The following is a 12903-nucleotide window of genomic DNA, read 5'->3' on the forward strand; positions in this document are numbered from 1 at the left end:
GTGCGATGATATTTGAGCGATGATATCCGAACGACAATATACACGTCGAAAGTGTCATTTAAAACATCCTGCGATTTACGAATTGGCGAATTACGAACACATATAAGCGCTTCGAAGGACTGCAAAAAGGATTGACAGAAAAAGGAGGCTCGGAAGGGCGTCAGTGCCAACTTTAGAGTAATCATTTGTTATTTGTTATTTGCAAAATATCGAAAGTAAAATATTAAACACAGAAACCTCCAGTTTTTTTAGGCACTTGAAGGCATATGTGTTCGCGACGCGAATATGAAAATCGCACGATATTTTAAACGCTCCCGACACGTACTTTGTCATTTGGATAAACTAAAACTCGAATATTCGTATGGAATACACGTTCGACACACTCTGTAATAGCTAACGATGAAAAAAGATGAGATCGAAAACGGGAAGTAGTAAGGGTAGTATTATTGGAGAGGATAACGCACAGATGCGAAACAATCTGTTCTGTACGAGCGTCGCCATACGAATGACAAAGGAGCTATAGACATCAAGGAGAAAGTCGCGCCGATTCCGATTTGGAAGAATGTGGAAAAAAAACAATAATACGCGCGCGAGTTAGAACGTGTGTGTGAGAGAGAGAGAAAGAGAGAGAAGGAAGAATATGGAGCGCGCAGGCTAAGCAATGTACACAACCCCACCAAACGCCGCGATTCGGTACGACTTTGTCCTTGATATCTATTGCTCCTTCATCATTCGCACGGCGGCGCTTACATGGGGTGGATCGCGTTCTATATATATTAATGTATTATCTTCTTCAAAAATATCCTTATATTACTTCCCGCAGTTTTCATCTTTCCTTATCGTTCAAAACGGTTAAAACTTTTTTTTTCGTTTTCTATCGTTATTTGTTACGGAGCGACGGAGTGTCAAACGTGTAATTCGTGCGATGATGTGACAAAATACGCGTCGAAAGTATCGTTTAAAACATCGTGATTTACGAATTCGCGTTGCGAACGCATGTGAGTGCCTTGAAGGCCACAACGAGGACTGAGAAGAGAAAGCTCAAAGTAAAAGCATCGGGCGCCGGCGATGCAACTTTAAGGTAAAACATTTATTTATTATCTGTTATTTGTAACTCACTTACCGTGCCGGTAAGTCAATCTAAAATTTGTTTTATTATATGTAATATCATTAAATGAAAAGATTTCAAGATAATGCAAAATATAGATATCTCAGACTAACTGTTTTATTCGTTAATAGCAGATTTCTGAGATTTCATGTAGTAAGGATATAAAAATTAAGATGCAATGTGTCTGAACGTGTCAATTTTTGACAATCTCATTGGAAAACTTTAAACAGTTTGCATTAAGAATTACTTTAATCTCAACATTTTGATATAAAGAATTTTGTTTCTAAATGAGATCAGGAATATCAAGGATGATATGATTGTTCTGGGGTATCCTATATACTACATTGCAAATAAAAAAATCATCTTTTTGTATTTTAAAAAACATCCTCCGATAACTGAATCTATTGATTTGATCTTGATAAAAAAAACAATATGATTTAACGTTTCCAATAAGAAAAAGCAGTAAGAACAAACGTCTCTGATATTGAACGGAATAATTTATAAAAGTAATACGCCAAGCTCGATTGTACAATGCTGACTCATTGAACGACAAATGCGGTATTGAAACGTTGCTCTTTTTCTTATTTATGTCAGCTCAAATTTTCTACTTTCATCGCAAATTTATACGACGATGTATATCATGGAAAAATCTCGTCTCTCGTCTAAATGAATAAAACTGAAAATACATCCGCGCACATATTATTGGCATTATTATTTGTACAAGCAGATATTTGTGTATATTACGGGCGCTGTTAAGAAATTCAAGGGAAGTATAATGCAGAGATGTAGTTATATTTACTCGATGCGGTAACATTTATTGACCATTTCGTCGTTCTGTTTGTATGCATAGGACACACCTGCTTAACAGAACGATCGCGTAAGCCGCTGAAAAGATTCCAAAAGCAGGTGCTCGTGCTATTCGCGACTTGCATAGCAAAACCGTACCTAGTTCTCACGGGAAGAACATTTTTGCATTAACTTTCTGAAGCTGCGAGATACTTTCGAAAGATTGTCATCTTGAAAAGGACACCCTTCTGTCCAAAATAAACTAACGATACGCGAGCAATATTCCGCGTTATTGTATATTTAAATTAAACGATTTTAATTTTTTTAATTTATCTACACGTTTAATATATCTGAGATTTTTTAAATATACATGTTGTTTTGCTAACTGTTGTCGGCAAAGTGGTTATTTTCTATCGCGAGATTCCATCGCATTACCACTCGATTGCTACGTGCGCGAGTATCAAATACCAGTAATGCCAATCGGGATAGATTTATGGGGAGGACCGCGGAATTTCGAGTAAATCGTTCACGAAAATATAATTCGGCGAGTTATCGGATGGAGCGCGAGTGAGTGGCGCCCAACACAGTCCAGCCCGCGTGTTTAAGTGTTGCGGCATTCGGATTAATGGTTTGTAAGTGCGAATGCGCGTAATGAAAACCAATGGCACGTGCCGGGGACGCGGTACAATTCTATTGTAATCCCGTGCCTCGCGTGCCGCGAAGTTTCACACAAAGCTTCTGCACAGATTGGATAGAAAATACTCGTTGGCATTTTTTTTTTTTTTTTTCGCAGAAATAGCATATCCTATCTTCCGCAGTTATAGAATTTTTATTTTGTTCCGAAATATCGGCTAACAACGTTGACCATATGTTTCTGCACAGTTTTTCGGGCAATGTCATTAATATACAAAGCGGCGATTAAAAGTGCCGGTAGAACTGGGAATATCGGCCACTATATGCAAATAAAATATACTAGACACTCGGGAAACTATCACATGAATTTAACAACGTTTTACATGTGAAATTGCGTATAAACTCACATCTTCAAAGTTCTGCTCAGAAGTTTAGAAATACGGAAACTATAACGCGTTTATGTGGAGGAAAGGGAGCCGAGAAAGGTCCGAAGTTTTATTTCGCTCTTGAATTCAGTATGCGCGTAATGTATCGTTTCAATTATTCGAAACAGGCGCACACGTGTCCGAGGAATCGATCCCATCTTACGCTTACGAGGGTTGCGAAGGCCTGTCGTGGTTGTCGCGTTTCTAGGGTGCCAGGAAGTAAGCTCGAGTATTAGCCCGGTAATGATGTAATTAGTTCCGAGATAGTCCGCATCAGTTATCGATAATAGTGTCATCGCTCAGTGGAAGGGCATGTACTTATTATACGGAAAATGTATACTCCTTCTTTTCTATTCCTTTAAAACAGTCTTAAAAAAATATAAATTTGTACGCAATATAAATATAAATTATTATTAAACTTAAGCGACAATTTCAAGACGCCGCAAGATTATTCACATTTTATTTGCAGGATAAAGTATCCAAAAGAAAATGCAAATACTTTATCGTAAATGTCATATATTATTTAAAAAGTTTCCTTACTTTTTAGGAAGAGAGAGAAAAAGTTTTCCCAACTTTTTCTCTCTCTTCCTCCGAAAACAGATTGTTGCATTCAAATCATTTTCGGTGTGCAAATAAATAATTTAGATTATTGCCGTACAAACTTTGATTCGGAAGGATCTTTTATATTTATATCTTTCATATTTAATGTACAGTAAGTCACATAGCAAAAATAATACAAGAACTTATTGCATAATATATTAAATTATAGTAAAATATAATACTGTACACATTGTTTTACGTATATTAATCACGCGAATCTCATTTAAGAGAAATGACACTTTTTATCTTAAGTAAAAACTTTCTTACTTTATTAAAACTTCGTTATTCGAGTTTTTCAACTCTCGATTACTAATTGGTATCGTTTCTTTTTAAATTGAGAACAATGCGAATATTTTTCCGCGAGCTCATCGATTATAGACGAAACAAAAAGAATGAAACTTTATAGCACAAGAACGCTGTTGATTCTACTACTCGGCGATGTAATTAAAGTCAATGGCATTTTATGTTTTTTAGAGTACTTCTAAGTACATGCCTTGAAATATCGTAACGAGAATACAAGGAATGGAATATCGCATTCGCCTCCCACTCAAAAAAATGATCTTGCAATAATAGCTAAAATTTTCTAGGTGTAAAAAATTAACTAAAACAGATAAATGATTAGCAACTGTTGTGATATTGCATATGTAATTACTTAATCAGTTTAGATGACAGAAACAGAATATATATCTGTATTGTTTGTGAACTTTAAAAAGAAAGTTTCTCTAAAGCGCCTATCTATATAAGATCAATCACGTGTTAGATCATGCAATGAATAACATTTAGCAATGGTACCTAAATTTTTCAGAAGCTATTGCTAGAACATTACTGCTATAAATTCTATATGTGACAAACAATGTTTTCACAGATACGAAAAATAGCGATACATTCTTGTTGCGATATCTAGAAATCTAACTACATCAGCGAAATATTTTTTTGAGTGTGCAACGATCGCGAAATGCAACAAATCACACTTTCAATTGGTCGCTCGCGTTTTACAGTGGATTCGGATGAATCCACTGTAATGAATCTACAGACGAGTAGTGCAAAATCAATATTTTGCGTAATTCATGGAATATTTATATAGTCACGATGGCCCGTAACATCGATCGTGTTTCTTATTTAACATTCGCATTTGCACGTGGGCACTCAAAAAAATATTTCGCTGATGTAGTTAGATTTCTAGATATCGCAACAAGAATGTATCGCTATTTTTCGTATCTGTGAAAACATTGTTTGTCACATATAGAATTTATAGCAGTAATGTTCTAGCAATAGCTTCTGAAAAATTTAGGTACCATTGCTAAATGTTATTCATTGCATGATCTAACACGTGATTGATCTTATATAGATAGGCGCTTTAGAGAAACTTTCTTTTTAAAGTTCACAAACAATATAGATATATATTCTGTTTCTGTCATCTAAACTGATTAAGTAATTACATATGCAATATCACAACAGTTGCTAATCATTTATCTGTTTTAGTTAATTTTTTACACCTAGAAAATTTTAGCTATTATTGCAAGATTATTTTTTTGAGTGCAGTGTGCAATCGACACGACAATAAAACTACAAGGAGTAACTGAAAAGTCGTAAACACGCGTGACACACTTTGGCAACTTGAAGTTGATTTAATCATAACGTTTCATTTTAATCTTTTATTGCAACAATAATTCATTTGACAGTCTTTGAATTATTAGGCAATTGACAATTAAGCTTCCGTCAATTAAATTTTTGCAGTTAAAATGCATGATAAAGAATTATTCTTTAAATAATTTTATGTGAGTTTCTCCAGTCAAAATTTAATTTAAAGCTCAAACATTTCAAATGAACAAAATATTTCAAATGCAGTATTCAAAATCAGCATTAAAAGTTTGTATCAGATTACTGAAAAAATTTCAATTTACGAGATATGCAAAAATTTATACTCACTTTGTATATATGTGAAAATCGAAGCAAAAATTCTCGAATAAAAATTCCGGAATATGTACTCGAGTCAAAGTTGAAAAGTTGCCCGGAAGGACGAAACATATTTCACAACTGCGAGTATCGAACCGTCCGACTATAGATTCGTATGGGCAAAAAGATACATTTGTCGACGCCCTCGTTTATCCTCAGTGGTTACATTCTCAAAACACAATGGTTGGTTTATGGAAAACTAGATCTGATAGATCTAGAAATAGTATGATACAATCAATCAGGCGATCGTTATTCAACAGCTACATAACAATTGCACAATTGTTGTGTTTTCTCAATATAACTAACAAATCGAGAAAAATATAAAACGCATGTTAAAACACGCTCGTTACAATGTTCGCAAATTGTCGCGAACGAAATAAACGAAAAAGAAAAGAGATTACAAGAGAAAACACAAGAATATAATAAATAAAATCACTCACCAGTCGATGCACCAATCTCGTTCATCTCGTCATTCAGCTCTGCTTGTGTTCTGCTCCATGCTAGGTTAACTTTGCGCGCGTGAATACACAACACTAATGAAAAAGAACCGCCGATCAGAATTCGCGTGATAATTGACACAATACGATAATCGCCCGTCACTTCTTACGGCACTCCCGACATTTCTTACGACACTCCTGATACTTGTTACGGCACACCCGACACTTGTTGCACACGCGATACATGAAGCCACGATTAAATATAACGCGAACTACGATTGTACTACCCGTCAACGTACACGGCGCTTGTGATATACGCTAGAGAATATGGACTCCGAAAGGACGCACAGACAACTTCATACCGACACTACGCGCGAGATGTGGTACGAAAGCGAAACCACATACCTACAGAAAAGAAATATGTTATTACATGTATCTTAATCTGACACACATTCACTCAGTCGATGTTCAACTTACCGTTGCCTCCACTCTGCTCCATTCCGCGAGATTTCGCATGCTGCGGGATCCACTCTTGACACAGTACACACACGCGAGACGCGGAGATTGTTATGAAGCGCCGCGCTCTAACGGTACTACACCAAACAACTGCACTAGTCAAAAGAAAACATAAATACACACCGTTACGAGAAATGTTGCGAAAATAAAATATTCATGTATGATATGTAATATTTCAAAAATAAACATAAATATCTATGATATCACAACATAAATATCTCACATAAATAATTTAAATAGTTTAATATGAATAAAAATGCACGGAAAAATAATGAGCTTGACGTATGTAAACATACTTTCTCGGAATAGCGACGATATGTATGCCTGTACACGATCAGATATTTAGAGCTTGTTTACATCTAGACCGAAACGCACAACTCAGATAATAAATAAACTTTCAATAATTATCAAGCGTGTTGTTTATTTCATCGTTTGTTGACGTCGATATGCGAGGAGCACAGCGATGATATGCGCACGACAAGAGAGCGGGGAAGGGGAAGGGGGGGGGGAGATGGTAACGTCAAAGCACAGTAATCAGAAACCTTAATTAATTCGAAAGTTTATACTCCCGATGCCCAACTTACCATCGCTCTATTCGATGAAATTCCTTGTGCTCTCGTGTGTCCTGTGGGACTCACTCTCGATGTGGAACAGACTGCAACAGCTTGAAGCAACGCTAAGCGCCTCGCACAGTAACCACGCTAGTCAAAATAAAACATGAATACATCAATATGTTAAGACTTAATTGAGACATTTGGTAAAGTAATGAGCTTGATATGCGTAGACTCTACGTTACTAACGCATATTCTTAACGATATTTATACCTGTACGTGATTAAATTTGTATTTTGAATTTATTTACATCTGGACAAAAACATACTATTCAAATAATAAATGCATTTGATTAAGCTTTTCACTTCACAGCTTACTCGGCGATTTGTGAATTTACGCGGATACACGAATTACGCAGTGACTGTACACGCGAAACATACGAGAGCAAAGTGAACTATCGTCAAAGAACAGGTAATTAGCAATTACTATGAGAGATAATCAGGACTTAATTAATTTGAATCTCAATTAATTCATTCTCTCAACGTTCAATCTATCGTAAAACGGGCGCCACTTGTACCCTTATATTACAGACCTGTACAAAGTGCCGCGCAAAGTTACGGTACTAGTCAGAACAAAACATTAATATGTATTTTCGAGCGACGAATTAACGCAAATAAAATTATCGCACATAAAATCTAATATTCTATTAAAACGAACATAATTATCAGCGATATTACGTATGATAATAGTGACTTTGAATATTTATAATATTAATAAAGATGTTTGATAAAGTAATCAACTTGACGTACATATTACATGACGTATGCGTGACGTATGCGTGACGTGTTCCGGCATCTTGCCCAATCTTGCCGACATTTTGTGACTCGCGACTAGACTGTGCGTGTTCATACCTTGTCGTCGGAAATCTTGTGATTTCGTTATTGTCGATCGAAATGTACATCGTAGGTAATAAATTCTTTCATCCTAGCTTTCTACTCATTATTAAGCATATTATTTATTCGATTATTTGCTAATATTTCAGATATTTGCATGACATTTATATCGCAAATTTTCATTCTTTTCTACTCATTACGATACGATGCGTCGAATTGTCGTTTCGCCCACACGTTCGCGTCTACGCTCATGTAACCTGCTCTGATCGGAATTTAATCTCGTAAAAAGGGGACTCGTGGGAAATGGAGCGACGTGAGGTGAGCTATGAAATCCGTGGGATATGACGTTGATTATTTCTGCGAGTCGAATGCACCGTCGAAAGCGTCTCTGCTATCAATCGTATTCAATTCGCCGTCATTTATGACGCGTATTTAATTAGCAAATTCTAATAGGGAAAGTCGTCTCAAAAGAGAAAAAAAAAGAATGCTGAAATACCACTTGTCATCTCGTAGATTACTGACCGCTTTTTATTTTTTGCAGTTGAACGAGAGAATAAAAACAACGAGCGCTATAAAAATGTTCTCGCGCGATAAGGAGTTTCCCTATTCGAGGTTAATTTACATTAGCTCATGCCTGTCCGAGTTTCGACTTGCAAATGAAACACTTTTTTTTCTTCATCAATTTTCTACTTGTGATGAAAAGGAAACAAAGAAAGAAAAGCAGAATGGAGCTGAGAACCCGTCTATAGATCATCGGGTAAGATATACATTTTTTTGTGCCACGAATAATAGGTGTTATCGTCGAAAGAAGTTAGTCGTCGTGAGCGATTATGAACAAAGATAAAAGAAACTTTTGCCTCGATATCAATTTAGAAAGATTTATATTAACTTGATAAAATTATTAACTTAAAACTGTTAACGAAAACACGTTTTATTTACGATAAACAACGCGATGGTGATATTTGTTGCGGATGAAAGTATTTCGCGTACGGCAGTGGTATTAATTCAATTAAACCGGGACAGCAAATTCCATAATGAAAATATTCCGCCGGTTAGAGTAAATACGAGATATGCGAGACTGAATTAACTGAGTAATAAAATATAATGCCATATTATTGATACGCATTGAGATCGTCCATTTATACATTATCATTGAAAAATGAAAAATCACAAATCTTTTTTTCTTTATTTGTATATTCGTGGTATATACAATTATCAGTTAATCGTATCAATCGCCATAAATGCATTGTTTAATTTAATTTGATAATTTCGTAAATTTAATTCATCATAAATAAAGTTTCATATATCGTTGAATCTTATATCGAAAAATGGGAATAGCATTTAAAGGATCGTTGATACTGACATTTTTAGCTAATTGCAGAATATATCGGAATTTTGAAAATCAAATTTGGCGCGTTATACAAAATTGAATGGGTCAACTCCGTGGCAATCTAAAACATAAAAGCGTCAGACGTGAAAATAGATATGTCAAGCATGTTTCAAATATTTCTATCGAGCAGCCAGTTGATAGCCGCGTATTTTTAGTCTTTATTTGTGAGCATTCCACGCGTGCTAAAACCAATATTGTAATTTCTGCTGGCAAGATTTTCTACGTATGTATTTCTGCATACGTATTGAATCACGAATGTACAATATATACTATGTCAAAGGACAACAAATGCGTAAATAGGAGAATCAAAACAAAATTTGTTTGTTGAATTACAAGCTGTGTTGCAGATATACAATCATCTTTGCATTGTTCTAGACTTGCAAGAAAAGATAATTATATTAAATGCAATGCGTTGCAACCATCCTATCTAAATGCTAAAAAAGTCGTCATAACAACCGCGCTCGGTACGGCTCAATTATGAATAATTATGGCGAAATTGCGTTTAGTAATTACGCGTAATATGCGATTAACTTGTTTCCGATTGACCTGAGTGCAGTTTGAGTTACAAATGCATGGCGTAGCGTTTCTATTTGAATTTCTAACGCGGAACACGAAGCATTCTGAAAAAGCATTTGATTATGGTAAAGGGTAATTTTCATGAATTTCCATGACTGCGGAATGTCTGCATATTAACTAATTAAAGAGCAAGCGAGCTTCCGTGCAACTCGAGTCTGTTATTATCAAAATTCGTGCAATGGAGTTCGACAACACTGACAATAAGCTTAAATAACGAGGTATGCTATTATCATGTCTAAGTTAAAGTTTATAATTGCCCGGATATTTCAAAGCACATTTGAACTCATAAATATATGAATTTTGAGATTATCACGGTTTCCACATTTCGTATGAAAGTTTAATGCAATTACGAAATTCTAAATTAGGAAACGTTAAAATATTATTTCTTCCAGAAAATACGGGAAATGTTTTATTCAGTCTGTTGAAAAAAATTATCTCATCAAAGTATTTCATTTTTAACAACGTAAAGTGCACACTTATAATTTAGATTTTATTTTACATTCTTCACGTAAGGTGGAAGCTCGCTGGGCAGAATAATTTTCTTTAGGAAAAGGTTTATATTACTGTATTTAAGTACTAATTACACTTACACACAACTCGTCCTTATTAGATATTATTTCGGACTTTTCTCGCGAAATTTTTACATTGTCTTTCACCATATTTTTTTACATTTTGTTATTCTATATTATGAGTGGTTATATTATTTATTTATGAAGTAAGAAACACACACATTTCAGCTTAATATTTTCAAAATAAATTTAGTATAGTGTGCTTGCTATAGGTACGTACATATGAGTGAAATATACAATTGAGAAATGAATCTAAATATATTCAGAATTCTATCTCTGAATTTTCATCAATTACCAAACATTTATTTATCTAGTTTTGAATCTTTTTTTTAATAAGAATGCATAACAAATATTATTTTCTAGTTTTGGATACTTTATTTTATTTATAAAATATCGTATTTTAGAAATAATTTTCATCTGACTATCTAATATTTTTTTGACAAATAATTTACAGGAAATTAAAATAAAAAAAGTATTTTATAATACGTATTGGTACTTTTTCCACAATTTTATTAAAAATAAAAATAAAAAAAAAATTAAAAAGAAAATCAAATAAGTATTCAGAAATTAATAATTGCTAATTGATAAAATAAATATTTGTAAATAAATGTTTTGTTAATTAATAAAAATTCAAATAATTTTCTGAGTAAATTTAAAATAATCTCAATTTAAGTAAATAATCTCTCTTGATTAAATATCACAAGAAGCTTTATCTTGTAAAAGTTTATATATTTTCAAAAGATACCAAATATTACTTATAACAGTACTTATAACATTTGAAAAATAACAAATCTTTGCTTTAAAACTTTTATTTATTTTTTAAATGTTTATTTTAAAAGTCACACAACTTTCAACATAAACTTTTGAACTAATAAGAAATGTTTGACAACAAGAATTTAATTTTTACATAAATATTAGAAATAATCATAAATTTTAAAAACACATGAAAAATATTTAACATTTATAAATTAAATAATGTAAATATTTTATTGAATTTTCTAAGCATTTTCAAGTAATTTATTTTGTATGTATTACATTATACAACAATGTTACATGATTATTGCAAAGATAAACAATTAATATTTTACAAGTAACAATTAATAAATAAATGTTAAATTATCTTATCCTAAATTGTTCTGTCAAAATCCGATGTTCTGCAGGTTTTTTCTTCTCTCATAATCAATTGCCCATTAATGCTTCTGCGTAGCACTAATAAAATACGAATAATCACCATTGCACGATGTTTTATATGAAATTGATTGTTTTTCTGACGCGAACTTTGTTACATAACAAAGGAAAAAACTTGAGAAAAACACGAAATTGCATAGCTATGATCTGTTTCACATATTTGCGGTGGAACAGACAAGCAGAAGAGAAAAATAAAAAATTGCGCATTTTGTTTTGCGCGCTATTCGTCGCAGTGGTAAACCCAAAATAAACGAATAAAATGTACAAATTACAATTAAAGACATATTCGCGCGGAATAGAATATTTGAGTCGCTAGTTACACGAGTTAATTAATCGTACGAACAGTAAATTGGCAATTATTTGTAAAAAATATGTTTATAAATCAATTATACATATAATTATACATAAAAAATTAATTAGCTTTTGTGATTAGTGATTCATATATTTCGTTTTGCAATTAGTGATTCTTAAATATAGCTTGTGTGTATAACTTGTATTTTTATTTGTTACAATATAATACAAATCGAATGCGCAGATATATCTGTTTTTTATATTTAAAAGCGCGAAAAAGCTTACGCGCGCGCGCGCGCGAAAATACTTTAGATTTTTTTAGCACAACCGCGATGAGTGGTTCGTAAAATTATCTGTGTAATTTTTTATTTTTTTTTGCCATCGTAGTCTGCTTTTAACATCACGAGAGTCGAACAGATAATAACTCCGTGCTATTTTGTGCTTTTTCAAGTTTTTTTTGTCACAATGTGACACAATTCGCGATTAAAATCGGTTAATATTGGTTAGTCATATAAAATATCACGCAATCATAATTGTAAGTGTTTTATAAAAAGCAATCATCAATTATGGAAAAAAAGAGAAGGAGAAAAAAGTTCAAGAGACATCAGACACCGATAGAACAATTTTAAAATAACTAATTAATCATTTATTTATTATTTGTGTTTGGAAATTTTAAGTGACTTAGTAATTCAAACCTTTCACCGATCTTAATGAACATAATAGTTTAATATTGTAAAAAATATGTGATAAATAGGTATGCATAAAATTTAATAACATTTAACATACATACCTCTTAATTTATTTATAGTTACAAGACATTTTAAATACCTTAATATTTCATCTGAGCGCTAATTGTAATGTGGTCAAATTTTCTTTCGATCAAGTTGATACAAAAATTTGATCGTAAAAGCTTTGAAAAACAATCTTGCAAAAAGAAGTTTTGCATTTAAATAGGTTGTAGCGTATATTTTAGTTCAGTTCCAA

General features: G+C 33.1%; 1 protein-coding gene across 13 annotated transcripts in view; it reads left to right on the forward strand.

Moving 5' to 3' along the window:
* LOC105678710 (cyclic nucleotide-gated channel alpha-3) overlaps positions 1-12903 on the forward strand; it is a 159970-nt gene that overhangs the window by 66410 nt on the left and 80657 nt on the right. The window contains exons 1-3 of one of the 13 annotated variants that reach the window (XR_010888394.1): positions 6207-7978; positions 8055-8223; positions 8447-8662. The exons of 9 other annotated variants lie outside the window; for them this stretch is intronic. The gene's annotated coding sequence lies outside the window, so the exon portion shown is untranslated. Of the gene's footprint in view, positions 1-169; positions 1082-6206; positions 7979-8054; positions 8224-8446; positions 8663-12903 lie in introns of those variants that run through there. 3 more of the 13 variants (XR_010888395.1, XR_010888397.1, XR_010888396.1) reach the window with 3 other exon arrangements.

The sequence above is a fragment of the Linepithema humile genome, chromosome 2 (genome assembly GCF_040581485.1).
Source record: "Linepithema humile isolate Giens D197 chromosome 2, Lhum_UNIL_v1.0, whole genome shotgun sequence".
NCBI classification, from domain to species: Eukaryota; Metazoa; Arthropoda; class Insecta; order Hymenoptera; family Formicidae; genus Linepithema; species Linepithema humile.